We start from the raw sequence: 24,158 nt of genomic DNA on the forward strand, positions 1-24,158 counted from the left end.
GGTAGGGGATCCCCATCACCCGGATCTCCCTGTCCCATAGCAGGCACGGGCGTCCCATGAGACTGATGAAAGACTGACGCAAAGTACCTATTTAATAGGTTGGCTTTTTCCTGGGCGTCAGTTGTCAGTTGCCCCATCTGGTTCAGCAGGGGTCCAACGTTATTCTTGCTTTTCCTCCGGCTCCCCACATATCTGAAAAAGGACTTTTTGTTGTCCTTGATGCCTAAAGCTAGTTGGAGTTCAGTTACAGCCTTGGCTTTCCTGGTTTGCTCCCTGCAGGACCGGACCAGCGCGGAGTAATCCTCCTTGGAGGTGAATCCCGTCCTCCATCCTTTGTAGGCTTTCCTTTTTAGCCGCAGGAGGTCCGCTAGGTCCTTGGAGAGCCAGGAGGGCTGCTGTGCCTTCTTGCTGCCTCTCCTCCGTGTTGGAATAGATTTAGCTTGTGCACTGAGGATCGCTTCCTTGAGAAGCAACCACTCTTCTTGAACTCCCATCTCCCCGGGGTCATGGTCCCTGAGGGCCTGACCAACTAGCCTCTTGAGCTTGTCAAAGTCGGCTTTTCTGAAGTCAAGGACTTCTGTGTTGCTGACTGACTTGCCAGCTTTACGGCGGATGGTGAAGGTGATCAGCTCGTGGTCGCTGTCACCCAGCTTCCCATCGATCACTAGGTCGCCCATTAGGTCGTCGCCCGTAGCCAGTACCAGGTCGAGCAGCGCTTTGCCTCTCGTTGGCCCATAGACTTCTTGAGTCAGGTAGAGGTCATCCACGCACGAGAGAAAGCTTTGCGACCGCTCGGATTTTGCTGAGTGATCTTCCCACGAGATGTCCGGGTAATTGAAGTCACCCATGACAACCAAGGTCCTGGAGCAAGCGGCTTCAGTCAGTTCCCGGGCGACCTCCTGGTCAAGCTCAGGACTTTGAGTGGGAGGTCTGTAGTAGACTCCCACCGTTGTGTCCCCTGTGCCGTATTCCCCACGAATTTTTACCCAGAGGGTCTCTAGCTGTCCATGCCGGTCGCCAACATCAGCTTGCAGGGACATGTAGCTTTCCTTGACATAGAGAGCTACATCCCCGCCCCTTTTGTCAACACGATCCCTCCTGTGCAGGGTGTAGCCCTCTATACCCGTGGTCCAGTCATGGGTGGAGTCCCACCAGGTCTCCGTTATCCCAACGATGTCATAATTCTTTGCACTGAGCAGGAGGACGAGCTCGTCCTGCTTGTTGCCCAGGCTCCTGGCATTAGTGTACAGGCAGGCAAGTGTGCCCTTGGGGGCTCTTGCCTTGCCCACAGATTGTGCCAGGGCTGGGGCAGGGGTGGGCTCCCTTAAGTGCCTTGGTCCGCTGGCTTTGCAAGGGTCGCTCAGCGGGCCAGCAGTGGCAGTAGTCCCCCCATCCCCCAGCGGGCTTAGTTTAAAGCCCGGTGGAGCAGGTCAGCCAGCCTGGCTGAGAAGAGCCTCCTCCCCAGGGGAGAGAGGTGGAGGCCATCTCTTCCCAGCAGCTCGCTGCCCCTCTCGCCAAAGAGCGGGCTGTGGTCATGGAAGCCAAAGCCTTCCCGATAACACCAGCTCCGCAGTCTTTGGTTCACTGCGTGGATCCTCCTCTCCCTCCTCAGCCCATAGCCCGAGACTGGGAGGATCGACGAAAACACCACCTGAGCTCCCTGAACCCTAAGCCCCGCTCCCAAATCCCTGTAGCGCCTCATGACCTGGCTGGGGGTGCTCCGAGCCGTGTCATTGGTGCCCACGTGAATAAGGAGCATGGGGTAGTGGTCTGTGGGCCAGAGGAGCTGTGGGATCCTCTCCGCAATGTCTCGGATGCGGGCCCCCAGGAAGCAGCAGACTTCCTGGGCTAAGGGGTCGGGGCGGCAGATTGCCCCCTCAGTGCCCCGCAGGATGGAGTCTCCTACAACAAACACCTTTCGCTTTGACTTGGGGAGAGTGGGGGCAGTAGCTGTGGTCGAGCCTGGGTTGCCTGAGGGAGCTGGCAACTGAGCAGGCTCTGCTGGGGCTGCAAGAGGTGCAAACCTGTCGCTAAGCTCCGGCGAGGGAGGGGCCTTGGTGCGGCGGGCCTTGGGGCCCTTGACCACCTTGGTCCATGCCCCTGCCTGGGCAGAGCGGGAGGTCCCAGAGTCCTCCCATAGAAACTGGAAGAAATCAGATAAACAGGATGAAGCGTGCAAGCATAAGACAAGTACTACTAATGCTTGATATCATACCAGGCAGGAGAACATGAAACTCCCAGTGAGGGAAAAAATCTAAATCCCACTCACTTTGGGTCTAGTAGAAATACCTCTCCTAGACAATTCTGTGAGGTCCCGCAAGAAACGTTCCTATCAAGAGTCGGGACTTTTTCATGGGTCCTTAGAGGTCAGTGACTATTCCACCTAGTTATGTGCTCATTTGCTGTGTCTGGACAGAGAAAACCCCAGGGAAATCAAGGCTAAATGATCTGAAAAACTTCATTAGGGCTTTGTAGCAAGACCGAGCCCCTTGGGTGGCTGTGATGCCCCCAGTGGTCCCACAATGCCTGCCATGCTCTCATTCCCAAGGTACCTGCACTCTTTCCTCACCTGCCATGCCCTGATGTAGATATTGGTCCATGAGAAGGAAGACTGCTTCTGGGCCCCAAAGTGAGCCTTTGTCTGCCTTCAGTCAGTGGGTTCCTCCCAAACTCCACCAATTCCCATCCTGCCCTCAAGCACTAGATGGGGCCCTCCCTGGTCCATCCACATCTTGATGCACTTGTTGCCTTAAGGGCTAATTTTGTGGCATCCAACCTCCCCTACAGCCATACCCATACCTCACAGATGTTAATCAGTCATCACTTGGGTACAACACTTTGTCCTCAAGACAATGCTAGGCCACCTCAGACTTTTACATCCTTGTTGAGGTCTTGGCCTTCCCAGACTTTTTGCCTAGGCCCACTACCCCAGACCTGGCTTCTAGGCTCCAGCCCTAGTCTCACCCTCTCAGTCTCTGGTTTCCACCCTTTTGGGCTTTGGGCCCTGACCCTGGCTTTCAGCTCTCTGAGGCTACGGCCTGAGTTCTCCTGGATTCAGGCCACCTCAGTTGCATTCCTCACCCAGGCTTTAGCCTCTTAGCCGTGGCCTGCCCAAGTCATAAGCCCCAGCCCTCAGCAGATTCAAAACTCTTATGCCCCCTCAGGCACCCCCATGACCTTCTCTTCCCCTTGTACTCACTTCCAGTCCACTGCTGCAACAAACTATCCCCACACTGGACCCCAACCTAAATCCCAGCTCACTGGCTGCACAACCAAACTTCCCCTTTCCTGTGTTCTGATTCCCTTGCAAGCCATCAGCACTGTCCTTGCATCCCCCCAGGGCAGCTCAGGTGTCAGCCCTGCACTTCTCTGCAGCCTTTCTGTTCAGGAGCTCTTCTCTCTGCCACCTTCAGGGCCAGACTGACTGCCCAGTTTCAGGCACTGGCTTTATGCACCTCTAAAGTCCCACCCCTTCTTGTCAGCTGGCTCTGCAGCCGTCCACAGGGCTTTCCATTTAGGCTTGATGGCTTGTCTTTGACTTGAGTTCCTCCACTGGGCTGAACTCAGCTGCCTGCAGTTCCCTGTGGGCTGCCTGGAGATCTGCTCCTGGGTTACTTGGGTGCCTGCTCCCTGTGCAGCCTACTGCCCTGCAGTCACCAACCCTTAAAGTAACAGGGGCCTCTGGCTTCCTCTTACAGGCTGGAACTAAAGCTTATTCCAGTTAAGCAGGTGATTAAAAGCTTTGCTGGATCATAACTGGAATGCACTCGGCTCACCACAGAATTGATCTCAGAGCGATTAATACCTCCGTGACCACAGAGGTAAACCTTGGCATTTTGTTGCAAATCTCCTCTCTCCGACCTAGTAAAACATTTAAGCATACACTTGAACTTTAAGTATGAAAGTAGTCCCATTGCTCCAAAAAGACTAGATTCACGTGGTTGAATGTAACTATCACTGACAAGGACACTGGCAACAAACATGACAATAAATTCATGCAGGTCCCTGCTTGTTTTTATATGTCTAAATTAAGGACACTGGCCAATTACTCTGTTCCCACAGAGCCTCATTTCCAAGCTGCAGGAAGCATTCCCGAGTTTTTGCTAGTATTTGCAAGGCTGTTCCTGTAGGCAGCAGAACTCTTGTCAAGCACAAGTCTAAAATGGTTCCCACCCTCTAGCCCTAGACTGCTGGATTCATCATGCAAGGCAGGACATGGTCTAAATTTATTCCCATTTATTTTTCTGCTCCCACTGCAGAGAGGCAGAGGAAAAGCTATGGAAGAGAGTTGTGGCATCATCGTTCTGACACCTGGCAGCCCCATTTAAGATGGGAGCACCACAGTCCTAGACACATACGGCAGAGCTTCCTACCCAATTAAAACCAGCGATGAGACAAGTGAGCGTGTGGGATAGCAGCGAGGGGGAGAGACAAGGGAGGTGGCTTATGGGAATTAAACCGCATGGTAACACAGATCAGCCATTGTGTAATTTGACAGTTTTGCAACCATTTTTTTCCCCTCACCAGAGTTTCAGCTTCTACCCGCTAAATAAATTCCAGTGCTGGCAACACACTAACATTTTGCCTATGTCAAATTCCCCTTGACATATCAAGCAGATGTTTTCTCCCTGCATGCACTTCCTGCTGTTTTCTTCTTCACTTCCTATGCTAAACTTTCACGTCAAGTTGCTGTGCACTCTGAGACAGACACTCCTGTCCACTCACACATTTCATCTACAATGGAGTACAGTAATCTAGATACCTCTTTCAGACCATATAAATCATCAGTTACTGTGTGTAAAGTGTAGAAATGCTTAAGTGAAAGATTTCAGAGAGATGTAAAGTATATTAACCAAACGCTGCATGCAAACATGGGGGGGGAGAGAAATCACAGAAAACAGAGAAAAGTAGATGGAGAGATTGTATGTGTTTGCTCTTCGCATGTAAATAACCCCATATCAGAATCAGTTCAGTGCAGCATTCAGTATCCATTATAATATAAATCTGCTATGGTTAGCCTTGGAAGACTGACTACAAGTTGATGTATAAAACTAACAGGAAGAAACAACCGCAATCTTGCAACCTCCAGAGTAAGGCAAGTACAGGGCATCTCAAAACCCTAGCCCCCATTGCTTTGAGGGTGCTCCTTGGTTGGAGCAAGCCTGAGGGACATCACCCTGACACAAACGTGCCCTTGCTGAGACGTTCAGCAGTCAGCAGCAGTCCTTATCTGTTGCTGTCTGGCAAAAGCTACAACCATCAAGGCACTGAAATCTCTGGACTCAGTCTGGCCTTTGGATTCGGTCTCAATGGTCTAAGGGGGATCGTAGGTCTTGGGCAGCCTCCGCTCCTCCATACCCTTGCCTAGATGTATGCATTGATGGTCTTGTTGTGATGGATCCACACAAATGGATTCATCACAGGCACCTGACTAGACCTCTCACACATATACCATGATCCAGAAGATTGCCTACTACTTTTGCAATTCAAGAGAAAAAATTTCAAATATCAATTTAAGGAAGTGGCAAATTCATCATCACTTGAAGTTTTTAAGATTGGATATCTTTATAGAACATACATATTATCAGGTTTTGTGGCATTCCCTTACATAGTAGCATAAATGATGTTTTCAGGACCATCTAAACTTCAGATGTGGACAGCTGCAGACTATGACTCGGACTGCAGAAGACTGTTCCCCTAGCTACACTGGATAAAGGTCTTGGCACATTAAATAAGAAGCCATGGCTTGGATTAGTCAGACATGCCTTCACTAATAACAACACCCACCACCACCACTATCATAGTAGAGAATAAGAAATCTCTTTGATTAGCCAAAGAGTATTGCCTAGTGATACCTAAATGTTTTGCAGGAAACAGCCTAAATGACCATAACAGCCATAAAAAGAATTGATAAACTACCTTCCGAAAGTTAAATGCATGCATAAGATTTGCCTTTATGATTATGATTTCCTTTATAAACTCTTTATGATTTTCCTTTCACTCAGTTCTGCTAAACAACTAACGCTACTTTCTGGTTTCCTGTTTTTGAAATTGTAAGTCACTGTATTCCAGTGGGAAATTCTCATTTGCACAGCACCTGTCAACCCAAAATGACTTGGCATTTTGCAGAGGTTAACCCTTAAACTTTAGGACAGTGCATGAAATGCTGAGAAAATAAAGCAGGAAGTCTTGCTTGAAGGAATCTTGTTACTGTTACCACAAGTTCAAACCCCCAGTCCTCTACTCTAGCCATCTGACCAGGGGTCAGCAACCTACAGCCCACAGGCAAATACTGCCCATAAAGAGATTTTATCTTGCCTGCCAAGCCAGGATGGCAACTGCAAGGAGGAACAGTCAGCACACTGACTAACAAGCGAAGTAGCAGTCAGCTTCAGAACAAAGCTGGGTTAAAATTTGGCTTCCTGTTGCTAAAGGAATGCAAATATTTTTACAATAGCAAATACACTGGCAATACAAACAAACAGAATAAGAAGCTTTCATTCTACCCAACAGAGTATCATTCAAATTTTCCTTGACACAGCCATGGTTACAAACGTTTTTATTTATAATCAAGGTATCTCTGTTTTTGAAAGTTGAAGCCCTAGCATTTCAAAGCACTGAACTGGATTTAGTCACATCCATCGAAGTAAGACTTATGCCTAAATAGTCAGCAAAGGCCTCAAATTACTTTCTGTACACGTTTCCTAAACTTAAGTGGCAATAAAGGGCAAGCATGACACACAGAAAGGAGGAACCACAGCGAGCTACTCCAGGCTCAATCCATTGGGTGGGGAAAGGGACCCTGACATACCAACGCACTGAGAACAGGAATAATGCCTACAGCTAACTATTTTTGCCTTCAATAGGCAAAATGCATTCAAACAAGTTAGTTTAAAAAGATCCTTGGGATTTAATCTCAGGCTTTGTGGACCTTGGTGTCTATAAAAAAATGCCCTTCATTAAACAAAGTCCAATTTGTAGAAGCGAGAGATACGCCACTCTGTCAAAGGCCCGAGAGTCATCATTTCCTGGCTACACCCTTGTTTCAAGACCTGTTTTTATTGCCAGTGAGAACCACCATTGGTCTGACCCCTTAACCAACTTACTAGAGGTTGCTGAGTGACAAAACAGCTCTCATCTCCTTCCTTGCCAGAACCAATTAGCTTTACAGTGACACAGACGGCTATAAAAAAAAAAAAGGGGGGAGGTGGAGGGTGGGGAAAGAAATCACATTTCTGTTCCAACATATATTTACCTATTATTGTTACTAGTAGGACTGTGGGTTACTGTAACAGGGTTGAGAGTGAGGAAGAGATATTCCGTGCTGCTCTTTTTTTGGGTGCTAATTTCCTACATATATGAATTTGATGACTTTGTAAAGCCCTTTTTCCTCTTTTCCCCTACACACACAGGTATGCTACGCACCTGCTGATAAGTTAGGCATGTGCGCAGACCATTGTAGGATGGGGCTCTTGGTCAATTTCCCTTGCTATTTTTGTGAGCTTTTCACACAGAAACAAGAAAAAGAAAATGCAAGTTTTTAAAAAATGAAACATATAAAATATAATACTTGTAAGAACCTGCTAGGAGGCATGAGCTCAGCCAGCCCAGCATCATTCAGTATTAGTCAAAGTATAGTGCTAGCACCCAGAAGTGTCTCCCAGGATTGAGAATGCAGTATGCTAAGTGTTGTAATGAGAAACAGTCCTCTCACAAGAACAGCCCGAATACAATAATGTCATGTCCAAGAGGTCGGACAGAAAACAGAGGCACAGGCAGTGGAAGTGTCCTCACACTCAAACCCAAGTGTTCTGGGTCCTGACCAGCCGTCTTACTCACAGGTCACACTGCTTCTTCAGGAACCAAATACCAAATATTAATTAGCATCTCCTAATGCTTAAAGTTCAGGCTGAATTCTCTGGACAAATGCATTTGTTCCTATGAGGAGTTATGTCATTTCTTGCTCAACAGAACACTGTATCAATTTCCCCCCCCCGCCCTTAAAACCTTGATTTATCAATGTTATCCCTCCCACACTCCCTCTTTCTTAGGCCTTTTTTCTCCTACATTTTTAAAAGTCATCTCTCTATATGCAATTCTGGAAATGTCAAGAAAGTTTTATTTTCTAAAAGTGACTAAGTTATGAGTCATATGATGAATAAGCATATTGGCTCTAATACCCTTGTTCAATCTAGGTATAAATCCAGATAATTTCTTTGTCTAAACCATAAACTTGGCCATTTTATGTGCTAACGGCTCAGTGCTCCGAGGTCAGGAACAGGCTTCCATTTCACAGACGCCAGCGTAACTGCAGTTATTTCATTATGCAAACAACAGCGTGCTGCTTGAAGTTTGTATTAAGATGACATGGATCTTTTATTTTTATATTATATTATAATAGATATAGATATAGCTATATCTTAATCACCTTTAATATGTGCCAAAAGTCAACTTCAAAGATGCATCCAACATATCTAATATTGACTGGTTAAATAGCTGCCCAAGCAGGTAGCCTCAAAGTAACCTCTGATTGTAGAATCAAAGACAAGTAGGGCTGGAAGTGACCTCAGGAGGCCCTCTAGTCCAAGGGTGTCAAACTCATCGGGTCCTGCAGATCTCCTAAGTACCACATGCTGGTCCACAGGCTGAGACAGACCAGTCCAGCATAGGCACCACATGCAGCAGGCGCCCTGGACCAGCCCTGCATACCGCGTGCACCAGACCGACCCCAAGTGCAAGAATCTCCAAGTGCAACATTTGAAACCACACAAAACCGGCTCATAACTGGTGCGGTGGAGAGGCAGAGACCAACACTCATCTGATTTTTTTTGGTCCCATCTCCAGTGCAGTGCCAGTGCTGGGACCAACAACTAGCAGGCTGTGCTGGTAGTCTATGGAGCAGTCAGACAATAACTGAACACGTACTAATACGATCTAGTGACTCTCATCTCCCAAAAAGTCCTAATTTTGCTAAGATATGACCACACTTGACACCTGTTTTACTGCCTGAACACACAGACACTCATGTTTTAAGTGCAGTTAACACAGTCTAAGTATAACATGCAACGAGGCTGTAAGAGTTTCAGTGAAGTGGGAAAAGCTTTAAAGTGCTCCCTAGGGACACAAGGGTAATCTTCCATTTGACAGTCCTACAAGCACGTCCCCTGTCACCCTGTGGCAGGTCACCTTCGGGTGCTTGCCATTTTAAGGGCTGGAGCAGGTGCCTGATTAGGGCAGCCATTTTAGGACCCAGTTCTTATGGGATGAGGCAGCAGCCTGTGGCCAGAGGCAAGACAGAAACATCAGCTGGCTGAGCTATGGCTCAGGAACATCTTGGAGGTAAGGGCAGGAGCTATGGGGATGGTTTGGAGGCTTCTGGTCCCGGGCGTGACCTAAAACTGCACCCTGCTAGGTAAGCCTCCAGGAAATACCAGACCAGCTATCCCTCCCGGTGAAAGGTGGGTAGGGACGCCTTAACCCTGGCCCCTATCTTGTAGTGGGTAATTGGTACGGCTGTGAGAAATTTCAGGGGCCGCTTTGTTTCGTTTTTGGATGTTTCAATGGTCGAAGCACCGAATCCAAAATGAAACACAGGGCTCCGAAGCAGCTCTGAAATGAAATGCTCCATCCAAAACGTTTCGGAAATTTTCTGAAATGGTTCGGAGCTGGGCTTGCAGGGAAAGCGGGAGGGCGGGGGGAAGGACTGCTCTGATATTGAGACCTGTAGCTGGCCACTGACAACCATTTGTGCCTGAGGTCCCTTCCAACCCCAGTGCTGGGCAGTCAAACTGGGGCTGGGGGAAATGTGCAGGTCCCAGCGTCTACCCAGCACAGCCCGTGCCAAGCGCCACGAAGAAACCAGTGCTGGCGCTGGTCCCAGCCGGCAGCAGCAGCCTGCTGTCATCCCGCACACAGATCTGGGGGCCAGCGCCCCCTGGGGGGCTGCAGGGCTGTGCCAGACTCCTCCCGGGGGGAGCAGGCCCCCGGATCTACGTGTGGGATGACAGCAAGCTGCCACTGCTGGCAAGTGGTATGCGTTTGCTTTGAACAGTTTGAGGCAGAGTTGCCCAGAAACCGCTGCATCCATCTCCTTGAAACTTGGCAGGCTTCATGGCCCTAGTAGGGGCCAGCATCCCTGCACGTTTCATCCAAATCACACAAGACATGACAAAGTTATAGGCAGTTTTGTGACTCCCCATTATAACCTATGGCCAAAACACCAAACGATGTTGAAATTCCAAAACAGCTCCGAAACACTTTCAGCTGAAACGAAATGGGACAGTGATTCGAAAAAACAAAACAAATCACCGTCCCTTCAAAACTCCCTACGTAACACCCTACTGAACAGCCCTATGCAACACTGAAACAAAACACTGTCCAAAACGCTGAATCTGAAACCAGAGGCCCTAGAGAGGTCAGTGTTGTTGAGAAGAGTTATGGTGAGGGCTCACACATGCAGAAGGCACTTGAAGGACTGCGTGTGTGGGGATGCGGAGTAGGTCTTTTGAGGGGGACTTGAAGGGCTGCACCAGGGGGTACTGAGCAGGGCTGTGAGAGTGGCCTGAAGGACAGTACATGGGCCAACCCCCACGAGTGAGAATAGAGTCAAGGGGCTCGGTGAGGGGCCTGGGGCACAGCCAGCCCGGTATTTAGCATAAGGCCAATCCACATAGAGCAGGGGACCTTGAGGGAACTGAAGAGCTGCATTTGTCCTACTGGAGTGCAAGTACTGAAGGCCAATGGTCCAAAGGGGCCACTCGAGGGCAGCAAGGGTGGTGGAGTGTAGCCCAGTAATAGGTGGTATGTTAGAGGGCCCTGTGAGAGGGGGTAGAGTGCAAGAGGCCCCCTGTGAGAAGAGGGACAGAGCGAGGGTATGCATGAAAGGAGCCCAATGGTAGACAGAATTTGCCCCAGCCTCAGACGGGGGAGCAAGCACAATCTGGATGCCAGCTGCGTGGCATGGGCCACAGTGTAGGGAAGGTACGGAGTCATGAGTAGTGCCCCCTGGCATCTGGGTAATGTAAGGGCAGCCTCCTACTTATTATATCATATTAACATTCAAGTCATGGCAAGCGAGTTCGGTCAGACTGCCCTAGGCAGGGGGGTGGGCTGACTTGTGATCTGGCCTTGAATTTGCCCCCTGTCACACACCCACACTACCGGGAACTTTTATAATAAAGGGCAATTATCAGCTTTTGCAATACAGTCATCATGTCACAGACTGACCTTGCTAAGCAACAGGCACACACCCTCTCCTACAAAGTAGGGGTGCACTTGATAGGGATTTTGAGGGCTGATACCAATCTTTAAGGAGGCATAATGGCCGATACCGATCTGATTTCTGATACAGCATGGAGAGCTGCATGCAGCTGATAAGTCTGTTGTGATGGAAGGCGAGGGAGGAGGGAAGGAGTGTGGGGGGGGCAGATAAAGGCCCTCGCAGTGAGGGAGGGAGTGGGGCTGGAGTTGGGGCTGCCCAGCCAGGGCAGGGTAGGGGACAGAGCCGTGGCTCATCCAGGGGTCGCGGGGAAGGTGGGACAATTCCTGCTGCTGTGCGTACCCTGGGAAGGCACAGTGGGGTGTGTGCCCCCAGATCTGCATGGGGCAGGGTGGGGTGGGCTGCAGCTCCAGGCTGGGGCTGGGGCTCGGCTCTTCCCAGAGGGAGCTGGGCCAGGCCGTGATCAGGGCAGGAGGCAGAAGTGCTGGGAGGCAGCTACAGGGGGCTGCAGCCAGCCTAAAATTTGCCATAGCCTCCCCCTAGCCCCCTCTCCCAGCACTGCTGCTGCCTGCCCTGAGAACAGCTGCAGCCCACAGCTGCAGCCCGCCCTGCCCAGCCCCGTGCAGATATGGGGTGGGGGGACATGCCCCCCCAGAGTGCACACAGTGGCAGGAGTCACTGCCTCAAATGAGCTGCAGCTCCATCCCACGTCCCACCCTGCCCCTCTCCCAGCCCCATTCCCTTGATCTGTCCCTACCCCCCATGCCTCTTCACTTCCCCCCTCCCCTTCCACCGCAATGGACTTACCAGCTGCACACAACTCTCCACACTGCCGAGCTGTGCTCCTCACTGCAGGTGCATGCACACAGGGGCATTTATTGGCCAAATTAATCGGCCACATCAGGCCGATTTCCAATACATTCTTTATATCACTTCCGATCCAATATCGGAACGATATATTGGTGCACCTCTACTATGAAGGCATATTCAAGTGTGACTAGGTTTGGTCACACAAACATTTGGGCCACTGGAGTGTGACAAGGGACAGGAACGTCAGTTTACTCTCAACTTTTGCAGTTGTAAAATTTTTTATGGCAGTACAAGGGCAACGTTTGGTTTGCTCCCTCTGAGTCTCTGCCTCCAGCAGTACTGAAATGTGAACCAAAGGAAGGGCATGGCCTCTCAGAAGACAAAGAACTGCACCTTGGGAGGAGAAGCTAGTGGAAAGTAGCTTAATTCTGTCAGGTCATGTTAACTGCTGAGTCTGAGAATACTGCTTATGTGTAAGGAAAGCACAGAAGGTCGGGGATGAATGAAACGCAGGCAATTGAATAAGCCTTATACAGGAGACAACAGACTCCAGTAATTCACCATATATAACACCCTAGTGCAACCTCCTCTTCTAGATTGGTTTATCCAGGGGGAAAGGATCAGCAAGAAAAAAAAAAAAGTCAGTAATAAAACAGCAAGCTATAGGCCCAAAGTTGCAGGACCAGTTATAGACTCAGGGCTTCACCCTACTCTTCTTCGAAATCAATGACAAAACTCCCTCCTATTGACCCAATCACATTGCTACGCTACTACAAGGACCAGCAGGTAAGAAGAAAACGTACAAATTTGAGAAAATTCCTAAATTTCCAGAAAGACTTCAATATCTTGCCAGCTTCCAGAAAGACTTCAGTAATGCCAGCTTCATCCCTGGTTACATTGGGCATGGTATAGCTGGCCTTGATCCAGAGTTAATTAAAAGTAATTGTAAGCCAGAGTGCCTGGGAACAGTAAAGTGAAATAATTCCACTGTGTTACTACTGTTACTGCTTCCTCGCTATTGAGATGGATCCCTCATCACTCGTTTTGGGTTCAGTTCCCCTCTCATTCATATCCATGCAAAGGAGTTCCTTATATTTCAGCAGAGTGACTCCTGGTTTACATGGTGGAAGACAGGGCAGTATCTGGCTCCCTTTGCTCTAACTTTTCCAGCTCATAAAACCTCTTGTTATAACCCTGCTGTGGTCAGACCATGTGAGCATGGATACACATATCAAAAGCCCTGGTAGGCTGATACAGAACATCCTTTATGAAGTGCTCTCACCAAAGGCCTCACAGAAATAACACTACTTTGTAAAGCCACGTCCTACACAACTTACCATACAGTAAGGACTTCTTCCCCAAACATATCCATGACCACATGACTAATGCCATTAACACAGATGTGACAAGGACCCAAGTTCAGTATGGTCCTCAACCAAGCAAAAAACTCCCACCAATGCTGATTTTGCTACATTCTGGATTGTAAAATTTAGCCAAAGACACTTCACTTACAGCAACTTTTTCAAACAAGTTGAGCTTTCTCTGCAGCTGTTACACTGCATCATCATTTCATGTCTGTATAGGGAGTTCTGTTTCTTTATAAATATATGCATTTGACAATAAATCACTGAGTATATAGGGTCATATTAAAAGCTAAGAGAAAAAGCACTGGACAGAAATAACTCAACATTTTCTTTAAGTCTATTCAGGAACTATGTTTCATACCCTTGATTTTAGATCCCATTATCTCAATTGATTACATTTAACTTTAAAATATCTGATCATAATAATATTTGCTACATGCTCCATTTTTCACAAATACCATAAAATGTCTCCCAACTTTTGTAAAGGCCACAATAATGAGGAGAAAATGGGGGAGGCGACTTACTCATAGGAGTCTACTATAGACCCCCCACAACCAAGAGGAAGACCTAGATCAGGAATTCATTAGGGAACTGGTCAAAGCCGCACACTCCCGATGCTTGATCATCATGGGAGACTTCAACTTCCCAGACATCTCTTGGGATGATCGCATGGCCAAATCTGACAAGTTGTGTAGTTCTCACGTGCATTGAGGACCTCTACCTAACCTAGGAGGTCTATGGGCTGACTAGGGGAGAGGCATTGCTGGATCTGGTCTTGGCCAAAGGGGAGGACCTGGTGAGTGATCTGTGGATTGAGGAAAAGCTTGGTGACAGTGACCATGAGTTGGTCACCTTAGTTCACTGAAGAGCAGGTAAACCCCTCAGTAAAACAGAAGTCCTTAACTTTGCAAAGGCCGACTTCTGCAAACTGAGAAAACTGGTCAGTCAGGCAATCAGAGGTCATACCCGCTCAGAAAAGGGAGTACATGAGGAGTGGTCATTGCTCAAAAACATAATCCTTGAAGCACAGGATAAACCCATCCCTTCTCACAAGAAATGCAGTCAACGAGCAAGGAAGCCCTTATGGCTGAATAAGGAACTGTTGGACCTCATTAAGCTCAAAAGAGAATCCTACACCAGCTGGAAAACAGGAAGCATTACCAAAGAGGATTACTGTGCACTTGCCCGCACCTGCAGAGAGTGATCGAGAAAAGCCAAGGCACAAACCAAACTTAGGCTTGCTACGGGGATCAAGGACAACAGAAAGTCCCTCTTTAGCTATGCGAGAAGTAGGAAAAAGAACAAGGATAGTATTGGGCCCCTGAAAGATCCAACAGGGCAACTGACATCAGATGCCCGAGGAAGGGCCAATCTCCTAAATGACTTCTTCGCATCAGTTTTTCATCCTCCCACGAGGATCACACTGCCAGGAATGGCACAAACCAACTTGGGAGAGGGTGACGGGTCAAAAATTGATGTTGATCAGGTGAGGGAACACCTTGAGAAACTGGACCTTCACAATCCACGGGCCCAGAGAAAATACACCCAAGTGTCTTGAAAGAGCTGGCAGACATCGTTGCATCGTCCTTGGCAGGGATATTTGAAAATATCCCCAATGACTGGAAAAGACCCAACATGGTCCCTATCTACAAGAAAGGGAGGAGGGATGAGCCAGGAAACTATAGACCAATCAGTCTGATGTCTGTTCCTAGAAAAATTCTGGAGAAAATTGTCAAGGGATTCATTAACGCCACGCTAATGGAAGGCAAGCTTCCGAATGCCAGCCAACATGGCTTTGTGACTGGCAGCTCTTGCCTGACCTACCTCATCTCCTTCTGTAACACATGCCCTGGACAAGGGAGATCATGTGGATGTCATTTATCTGGACTTTAAGAAGGCCTTTGTCCTAGTCCCCCATGATGGCCTCATGGTTAAGCTGGGGAACTGTGGCCTCGATCATCATATGGTCCAACTGGCTACGGGGTCGGCCCCAAAGAGTACTAGCTGAAGGGAGCAAATCAACATGGCGCAGTGTTACCAATGGAGTCCCTCACGTCTCAGCACTTGGGCCAGTACTCTTTAACATTTTCATCAACAAGCTAGATTTGGGAGTCAGATGCAAACTGGTCAAGTTCGCGGACAATACCAAATTATGGGGGAGGGCTGTCACACCGCAGGATAGGCTGGGAAGACAAGCCGACTTGGACATACTCTCAAGGTGGGCCGACCAAAACCAGATGGCCTTTAATACAGAGAAGTGCAAGGTGCTGTACCTTGGTAGGAAGAACCCTCAGTATACTTACAGGCTCATCAGTGCTACGCTTGCTAACACCACGACCAAAAGGGACACAGGAGTCTTGATCGACCACAAAATGAATATGAGCCACCAATGTGATGTGGTGGTGAGCAAGAGCTAACCAAACTCTGGCGTGCATTCACCGATGCATCTCAAGCAAAACCAGGGAAGTCATCCTCCCACTTTACTCAGCCCTGTTGAGACCGCAGCTGGAGTACTGCGTCCAGTATCGGGCCCCCCACTTCAGGAAGGATGTGGAGGGGCTTGAGGGAGTCCAGAGGAGAGCCACTCATATGATCCAAGGCCTGGAGGGAAGGCTATACCAGGAGAGGCAGAGGGACCTGGGGACTCTTCAGTCTGGAGAAGGCTCGGAGGGACTTGGTGACAGCCTACAATTACATAAGAGGGGTACATCAGGACCTGGGAGAACATCTGTTCACCAGAGCTCCCCAAGGGGTAACAAGCTCTAATGGCCATAAACTCTAGGAAGGCCGATTTAGACTGGATATTAGAAAAAAGTTCTTTATGGTGCATGTGTCCAGGGTCTGGAACAAACTCCCCCCAGAGGTGGTGCAAGCACCTACTCTGGATTCCTTCAAAAAACAGCTGGATTTATTTCTTGCTGGGGTCACTTGATCCTAGATGACTTCACGCCTATGGCGGGGGGCCTGGACCCAATGATCTCCTGAGGTCCCTTCCAGCCCCTAAAGTCTATGAAATCTATGAAATAACTTCCAGACATAACAACTAACGTTATAACTTATCTCTGATATAATGAATATAGAAAAGTGTGACCTCATCAGGGCTATGCAGGCAGCAAGTTGTGATTACTTGTCTTGATCGGCTTGGAAATGTTGTTCTTTTTGTTAACCCCTTCTTCACCATCACTTACCATACCCATTTGTGTAATTTCAGGCACCTGTCACACGTCTTGTCTTTCAAAGCAAATGCTCTTTGGCACAGGCATGATCACTACCACACATTAGGACAACATTTACCACAATGGAGCCCTCTCAGGTGGATGTGTAAGTATGACCACAATGCAAGTTTATAAATGGCATAAGAACTTTGCCCGTATAGGATCTGATCAAAAGCCCGCTAAAGACCGGAAAGACTCCCTAAACTTTAGTAGAATCTGAACCAGGCCATAATCTCAGCACCAGCAGCGAAAAGCTATTTGCAGAGATGATCATTTGCAAAAATAAATCATATAAAAACAGTACCTGACAGCAGAATGCTTTGACAATTTTCACCAGACAAATATTTATCAAATGTTTTTAACCTGGGGTGCACTCAGATAATCTACTGACAGGTGCTGTAACGTGACAGATATGTTCCTGAGGCCCATGTGTTTAGACAACTCTATTTGAGTTTAGATGACTAGCTGCTACTATGAAGTTACAGTGAAATCAAACATTCAGGGAAAGTCAAAACAAAAATGTATCTATTGTTAAACAAATCTAATCAGGCTTCAGCTTGGATCAGATTAAGCCTCCAGCACTGGGTCTCTAATGTAAACCCGGTTCATCGGCAAGAAATTAATGGCATAAATCTCATACTCAAGAGTTTACTTTGCAATAAGGTGCTGTTTATATTCTCAGCATTGCAAGTGCAGACACATGATTAAAGTGACAGCCTCGAGTCAAATTTCGGCCAAAATTAAATTTTAGTCAAAACAAACCTTGCAGTATTATTTTTTATACAGGGCAACACTGTCGGAGAAATGCTTGCCTAGGAGATGCCAGCTGCAAGCAGGAGAGAAAAGGTTCCATCGTGCCACTGTCCTCGATAGTCCTGCTCAGGGGTCGGCCTTGACACCTCCTATAACTAGGGACCCACCAAATTCATGGGACCCGGTGGTCGATTAAACTGTTGTAACTTGGCTGGGGCACCCGATTTCATGGCCGGGGCAACCAATTTCATGGCCATATCACGGCTGGGGCTGCTGTTTTGAAGGAGAGGCAAAGCAGCACCCCCCACCCCCAACACACACACCTCTGATTGACCAAGGGATGCCACAAGTCCCACCCTCCCCAGGCACTGGTTGAAAGCCCTAGCTGGAGCTGCCTGGCTTAATTCAGTCATTATCACCCTCTTCAAGGGGGGAGGGTGATAAGTACTGAGTTAACAAATTCAGGAGAAGGGGACTTTTGGCAGATTTTTCCCTGCCTCCACCCCCCTCCCGGAGACAAAGAAAGAACTTCCTTTCCTGGCTTTTTTAACATAACCAGCTCCCCAGACGTTTTCACGGGGAACTGGCTATTTCATGGGAGTCTGCCAATTACACGATTTCTGTGAAATCCATGAAATCGTGTATTTGGTAGGTCCCTACCTATAACACAGGAAGCAACACGGTTCCGTTTGGTCTTGCCAAAAGTGGGGACTCCAGCCTGTACCCACCTGCAAGACTCAGTCCAAAGCTCAGAACATCACACACTCCTCACAGTCGATCACACATTCCCCAAAACTGACATCTACAAAAAAGCAAAGCAGGAAGAAAGGAGTATTATCCCCTTTTCATAGACAAGGGGCGGCCACGGAAACAAAGCGACTGGATGAAGATCACATGAAGTCAACAGTCCTCTCTGGAACCCCGTCTAGCACCTTATCCCTTGATCTATCCTAGAAAAAAGGAAGGATGCACGTACATACACAAGCATTATATAAACAAAAAAAGATATGGATTGGCCTCCCTCTGGATCAAGGAGGTAAAATAACTTTGTACCATTCTGCATCTGTTTTTCCAGCTGTTTTGCTTACTGCCGACAAGACAGTTCAAAAAGTGGGAATTAGACCTGCAGTGCTTTTCTGCTCTATTTCACAATCACCTTCCATGTTTTGCACCATATTCTGTAAAAAGGACAGAGCACACTCACTGCAAGTCTGAACTACAGGGAAAAAAAAAGAAGACTAAAAGTCTTGTTAGGATTGGCTATACATAAAATTTAGGCTGAAAATCAGAAGAAAGTTTTCAGCCGTCAGAGCAGTTAGGTTCTGGAACAGCCACTCAATGGGAGTAGTGGTGGTGACAACCTAACTGGCTTTAAGATGGTGCTTGATCAGTTTAGGAATATATTTGTCTGCAACAGCAGGGGATGGGATACAGTGACCCAGGAGATCCCTTCTAGTGGTGGATCAGGCCAGGGTGGCATTGCGTGGGGTGGGAATGGATGGTGGAGAAGAGGGCGATGGTGCGGTTGCATCCCCTTTGCCACCATTTCCCACCCCCCTCCCCCCACAAAAGCTCTGGTCTTGGCCACCAGATACATCCTAGGCCATGTATCGATGAAATAAGGGGCATGTGTGCATGACACTTTAATGGTGTTGGTGTTTGCACACGTTGGCAGTGTATTGTGCAGTAATTCCAGCCACTGTAGCAAATTTGGCAGTGTAGTGTGCCTTAAATGACTTGGGGTACAGAAAACCAAAAAACTCCTTCGAGGAGTTTTAGTTTGGTGCCCTACAGACGCGGAAGGAAGCACTGGGCTCTGTGCAGCTCAGGGGCTCTGCAGGAAGCCCATGCAGGCAGCCTGGCAGCAGCCTGGGAAGGCAGGCTCCGCCCAAGAAAAAGAAAGCATTAATCATTTGTTTTTCCCTGGAGCCTGCCTGCCTGAGCTGCACAGCTCCCTGTGTTTCCCTTTGCAGCTGCGGTACCCCCAGGACCATCTGAGCTGGGTGTCTGTGGGCAGGTGCTGCCTGGGGCTGGGGGGGAGGCTGCCACTGCCACAGAGGGAAGCATCAGCCTGGTCCCCCCTCTCCCCCAGCAGCCCAATGACCACTCCACCCACTGGCAGCTCATCCTCCCCTCCCCACTGCCAGAGAGGCAGGTAAGTGGGTATGTGCATAGCACAGGGGTATAAAGGGCCCTAAATGGAAGTGGTGTTTTTAAAAAACCACCGCTTCAATTTAGGGCCCCATTTTCATCTACACATGCCCCTAGATGCTTCCACCACACCCCCTTTTCACCATCCTGCATCCAGTTGTTCCACACTTGTGCACCTATGAAGCTGAATTGAAAAAGTAGAAGTTGTTCCCAAAGTCTTTTTGGGAACTGGGTTAATGGCATTCAGAGGTAAGCATTTTGAACTGTTGACAGGTAAGTGGATAGCAGGAATGAGGGTCTGATGGAAGACAACATCAAACTTTCCCAAAAAGCCCTAGAGCTGAATTAAATGCTATACTGCCATCTCTACATCAAGAATAATTTTGTTCCATAAGAAGCATTTTTCCTACATAATTATTCTTTATATTTCCACCTCTTCCCCCTCCTAATAACTGAAGATGACAATCTTGTACTATGGCATTCTCCAGAAAGGAAGTGGCTAATAGTCTCTTAAATTAACAAATCTCTAAGGGTATGGAGTTATAGTTATATCAGCTAATTCAGCCATAGTGAACTTCAGCCCCCACTAGAGAGCTTGAAGCTGGCCTAGACACCAACAAAAGTGTCAGACTCCACAGCATTTTTATCATAGAAATCCTGCCCCTATTGAAATCAATTTTCCCACTGACCATGGTGGGCAGGTGCAGATAAGCACACACGTGCTGTTTGCAGTGCAGCAGACCTGCCTGTGGTGCTGCAAGCCACACACGTTGCACATGCAGGTGTTTGCCATGCTGCTAACTTGCAGCATGGGAGGTCTTTTTCATACCTGGAGAACCTGGTGTCAAAAAAACCTATGCCTGGGAAAAGCAGCATGTGCTGCCCAAAAACCAGAGCCTGGCTGGCCAGAACCACAGTCCATATGCCAGCCAGGCTCTGAGTGCCCGGATCACCACTGCTGCTGGCCTCAGGACCACAGACAAGGCTACTGGAGCCTGCACTGGTGCAGGCCCCAGCATTTCCTACCCAACCAGGAGCATTTCCCCCCATGTTAACCCCACATGCAGAGACATGTGCCAGGGCAAAAAGCAGAGGCATGAATGTGCCGTTGATTTTTTTTCCCCACAGCAACCGCACGCCCCCACTTGTGAGGATGCAGACGATGAGGCCAAGCTTTCATCCATGGTATTTTCCCAAATGTAAGTTAATACAATAACACATCTCTCTCACAGCCTTGGATTCACTGTCTGTAAAATGGGGTTAATAACTTCCTAACCCATGTGTCAGGAAGTGCAGTCCTTTGCCAGGAAGGTAACAGAGAAATATTATTAATATCAGATCTGCCTAGCTTTCTTTGATGTTTGATTAAGTGATGCAACATTGCCATTTTCCAGAGCTCAGGCATCAAGCTTCCTTTAAACAACAGCCAGCACTTCTATCTCCTTAAAATATTTAACTGGGACAACTGCCAACATATACATTGCTGGAGCCTGCTTGGCAGAGCACATTGCTAATGCCAACAACAATCAAAACTTTTCAAATAACAATGAATCAGCCACACTAATAAATTATATAGACACAATTTCAAGTGCTTGCTTGTTTCTCAAATGTCTAAGGATGTGCTTTAAAAGGTGACCTGACCATGTGCTACTTATTCATAATAGAGACTTCACTAGGGAAGAAAACCATGAACTACACATTAACAGGATTCTGAAAACAGTTCAAGTAATAAAAAAACTGCTCCAAGTAACACGTATAAATGTCAAGTGACTTTTCCTCCTGTGCTATAAAATAGAAGGAAGAAAGGAAAAAAATCTAAATTTATCTGGGTGTCTGGGGAGGGTGGGAGAGACAGTTTGAGAGTTAGCCAACTAGTGAATTGAGGGTGGGGTGGTTTTTAGCAGTGTTTTAAATACTGAAGGTGGCGGTTTGGTCAATACCTTTACCAAATAGTACTGTAACAGAGTCAAAGCAACTACTCCAAGACTAAAATGCTACTTACAGGGAGTACGATATCAAATTGTGTCCTTACACTGCAGTGTTTCATGCACAGAGCATCTAATACCTGCCCCCTGGATTCTAGTTCATTTCCAGGTATAACTCAAAGAAGTAATTGTAAAAACCCTTATGAGGGTGGGAGCTGCTTCTAACAAACTGCTTCTCTTCTGTCATTTATGCCCAGGCTGATTGAATCAGCTTTAGAAAAAAGCACTGAAAATCCCTGCTGATATGCCCAATCTATCCAAGTGCTGCAGAGCCGGGTTGAACTAACATGCTGCTTCTTCCAGTAAAGCACACGGGGCCGGGGAGGGGGGCGGTGTTGTTTTGAACGACTGCAAGCAGCCCAAGGTGTTACTAGGGTTGACTGGTCTACCAGTCCAACATCCTGGGTTCAGATTTGTTGGTCCTGAGGAAACATAGAAGCATTGTCCCACAAAATCATGAAATGGGCCTAAAGATCATAACCATTCAAGATAGCTGAGATATTCGTGCACTCTTTTAAATGCAATACTTGGACTTTTTTCGTGGTTTTAAACACTATCACCAAGTATCGCAGGACTTGCTATATAACAAGCATTGACAGCACTGGCACAGGAAGGTGCTTTCATCAGCTCAGGTTTAATGACGAGAAAGGTGCTGTATTCTAGGCCTTACCAAGCAATTAGCTTGGTTGATATCCTTAGTTTTGCAGTGGGTCAGTGTGACAGGCTCCACATATGATCAGTATAAAATGCCTCAGTGAACGGCAGTCAGCATGTGATGTATACATCACTTAAGTGGACCTTAAATCCTGAGTTTTCAGCAGTGTCAACTGAACACAGGCTTTGGGTCACCCCTCTGCACTGCAGTGAATCTCCTCCTTGACAGGATGGGATAAGTGCCTGATTAGAAATAAATTATTATTAATAACATATTAACCTAGAATTTGCATCTGTCTATTTGGTGGGAAGGCTCAAGAACCTTCCCTCAATATTCCCACTGGTACCTAATCCCTTAAACTCTTCTTGGTAGATGGAAATGAGAAGCTAGTTAATGTTCTTGCCAGTACTGTTAATCAAAGTAGCAATGCTTCTTTGTCTTGCGGGACCTAGGTGACTGTGCAAGAGGGATTAGGTGTTACTGTATTTAGCTTTTTAAAAGGTTTATCTCGGCAGACCATCTTCATGCAGATTTCTCATACACTGACACCAGTGAGCGATTGTGGCCATCCGGCTGCAGAAGCACCGATGGGGCCGAGACGAAACGATAAGCTATCCAGGCCAGATAGCTATGCCACTGTACCTCATTCAAAGGGCTGCGTCAGGAGACAGCATTAACAAGGTGCAGTCAGGCACTCTGAGCACCCCACATTCATTCCTGAGCTCCAGGAGATGAAAACACCAAGATGTGACTTTTCAGGAGAGTTCAGCATGTGAACTGAATTTGTAGAAGAATTCAGCGTACTGACTGGCTCCAGTTGTGGTTGCTAAACAGTTAGCAAGTCCCTAAAAGTGTGCGCGCGCGCGCGCACACACACACACACACACACACACGAAAGGCACCACTCACTTTAATGCAAGTCGCACTGGACTTTAGATAAAGAGAGCTTTGTTAGTACAGAATTAAGGCAGCAAGAAAATTTCACGCTAATATAAAAGCAGCATTTTTGAACACTGGAGTTCTTACTAGAAACCAAACCAGGGTGACCTGCAGGTACCTTTTGAAGGAAGCTGTATGTTTGAAACTAAACACCTTGGGGCCCAAGTTCCTGGGACATTTCCCTGCATTGATTAAAGGCAAATATTATTAAAATCCATTTTTAAAGGGTGTCAAATGCGCAATTCATTTCGGCTTCTGCTCCAGGATTCCAGTTCTTCGGACTCCACGTTTCACTCCAGCTGCCTCACCCTACTTGGCAGAGTTCAAGTTCTTACTGATGCCAAAAGGAAAAGTTCAAGTTTTGGGTTTGTTCACAAATGCCTCAGCTGAGTAACTGCAGGAGATACTAGCATTTTCCTTTTTACTCATCAAGAAACTGGGCCTGAAAGTGGTTGGAAATTCTTGCAAAGCCTGGAACACATAAGAAAATCCAGACCTGTGGGTTTTTTCCAGCCATCTAAGTTGCATTTTTGGCACCTCTCAACAGCTGCACTGAGCACTGGGAAGATCAGGAAGTGCTCTGCCAACCCAGCCACCTGCAACTGTAGAGAGGGGCTTTTGAGAAAGCAGCTAAACTAAGTGGCTGAATAGAGAAACATTAAAAGTAGAGAGAAAAAAAATCTAAGGAAAGCAGATGTGAGAAAATAACAGAGAACAGACCCTAGTCAGAAACATTTCTGAAGGACCTCTGCGAAGGGAGTTATGAAGACACGGCAAATCGGGTGTTTGGCGATAGGAAATGCATTTCCAAGTATTCTGCATGCTCTAAAACTAGTGCCAAATGGATATCATCAGTCAATTCAAAAAAGCAAACTATCAGCAAGAGAAATGCTAGGTTTGCCATAAAGCTACATCCCACCCCAGTCTTGTGGAGGTACACTCCACCTTCCACGTCTTTAAACGTGCAATTCAGGAGTATACCAAGAAGATTCCCAGGCTCCACAGCGACCACCAACCTCTCACTGGATGAATAACTTAATGTTCGCATCGCAAAAGCTGCCATCTCCT

At 47.5% G+C, this 24,158-nt stretch overlaps 1 protein-coding gene across 2 annotated transcripts in view; it reads right to left on the bottom strand.

The window, feature by feature from the left end:
• Positions 1-24,158, bottom strand: part of CAMKK1 (calcium/calmodulin dependent protein kinase kinase 1) — a 222,264-nt gene that overhangs the window by 161,121 nt on the left and 36,985 nt on the right. The window lies entirely within an intron of this gene.

This window comes from Crocodylus siamensis, chromosome 13 (genome assembly GCF_052110815.1).
Source record: "Crocodylus siamensis isolate JL-2025a chromosome 13, ASM5211081v1, whole genome shotgun sequence".
Classification (NCBI taxonomy): domain Eukaryota; kingdom Metazoa; phylum Chordata; order Crocodylia; family Crocodylidae; genus Crocodylus; species Crocodylus siamensis.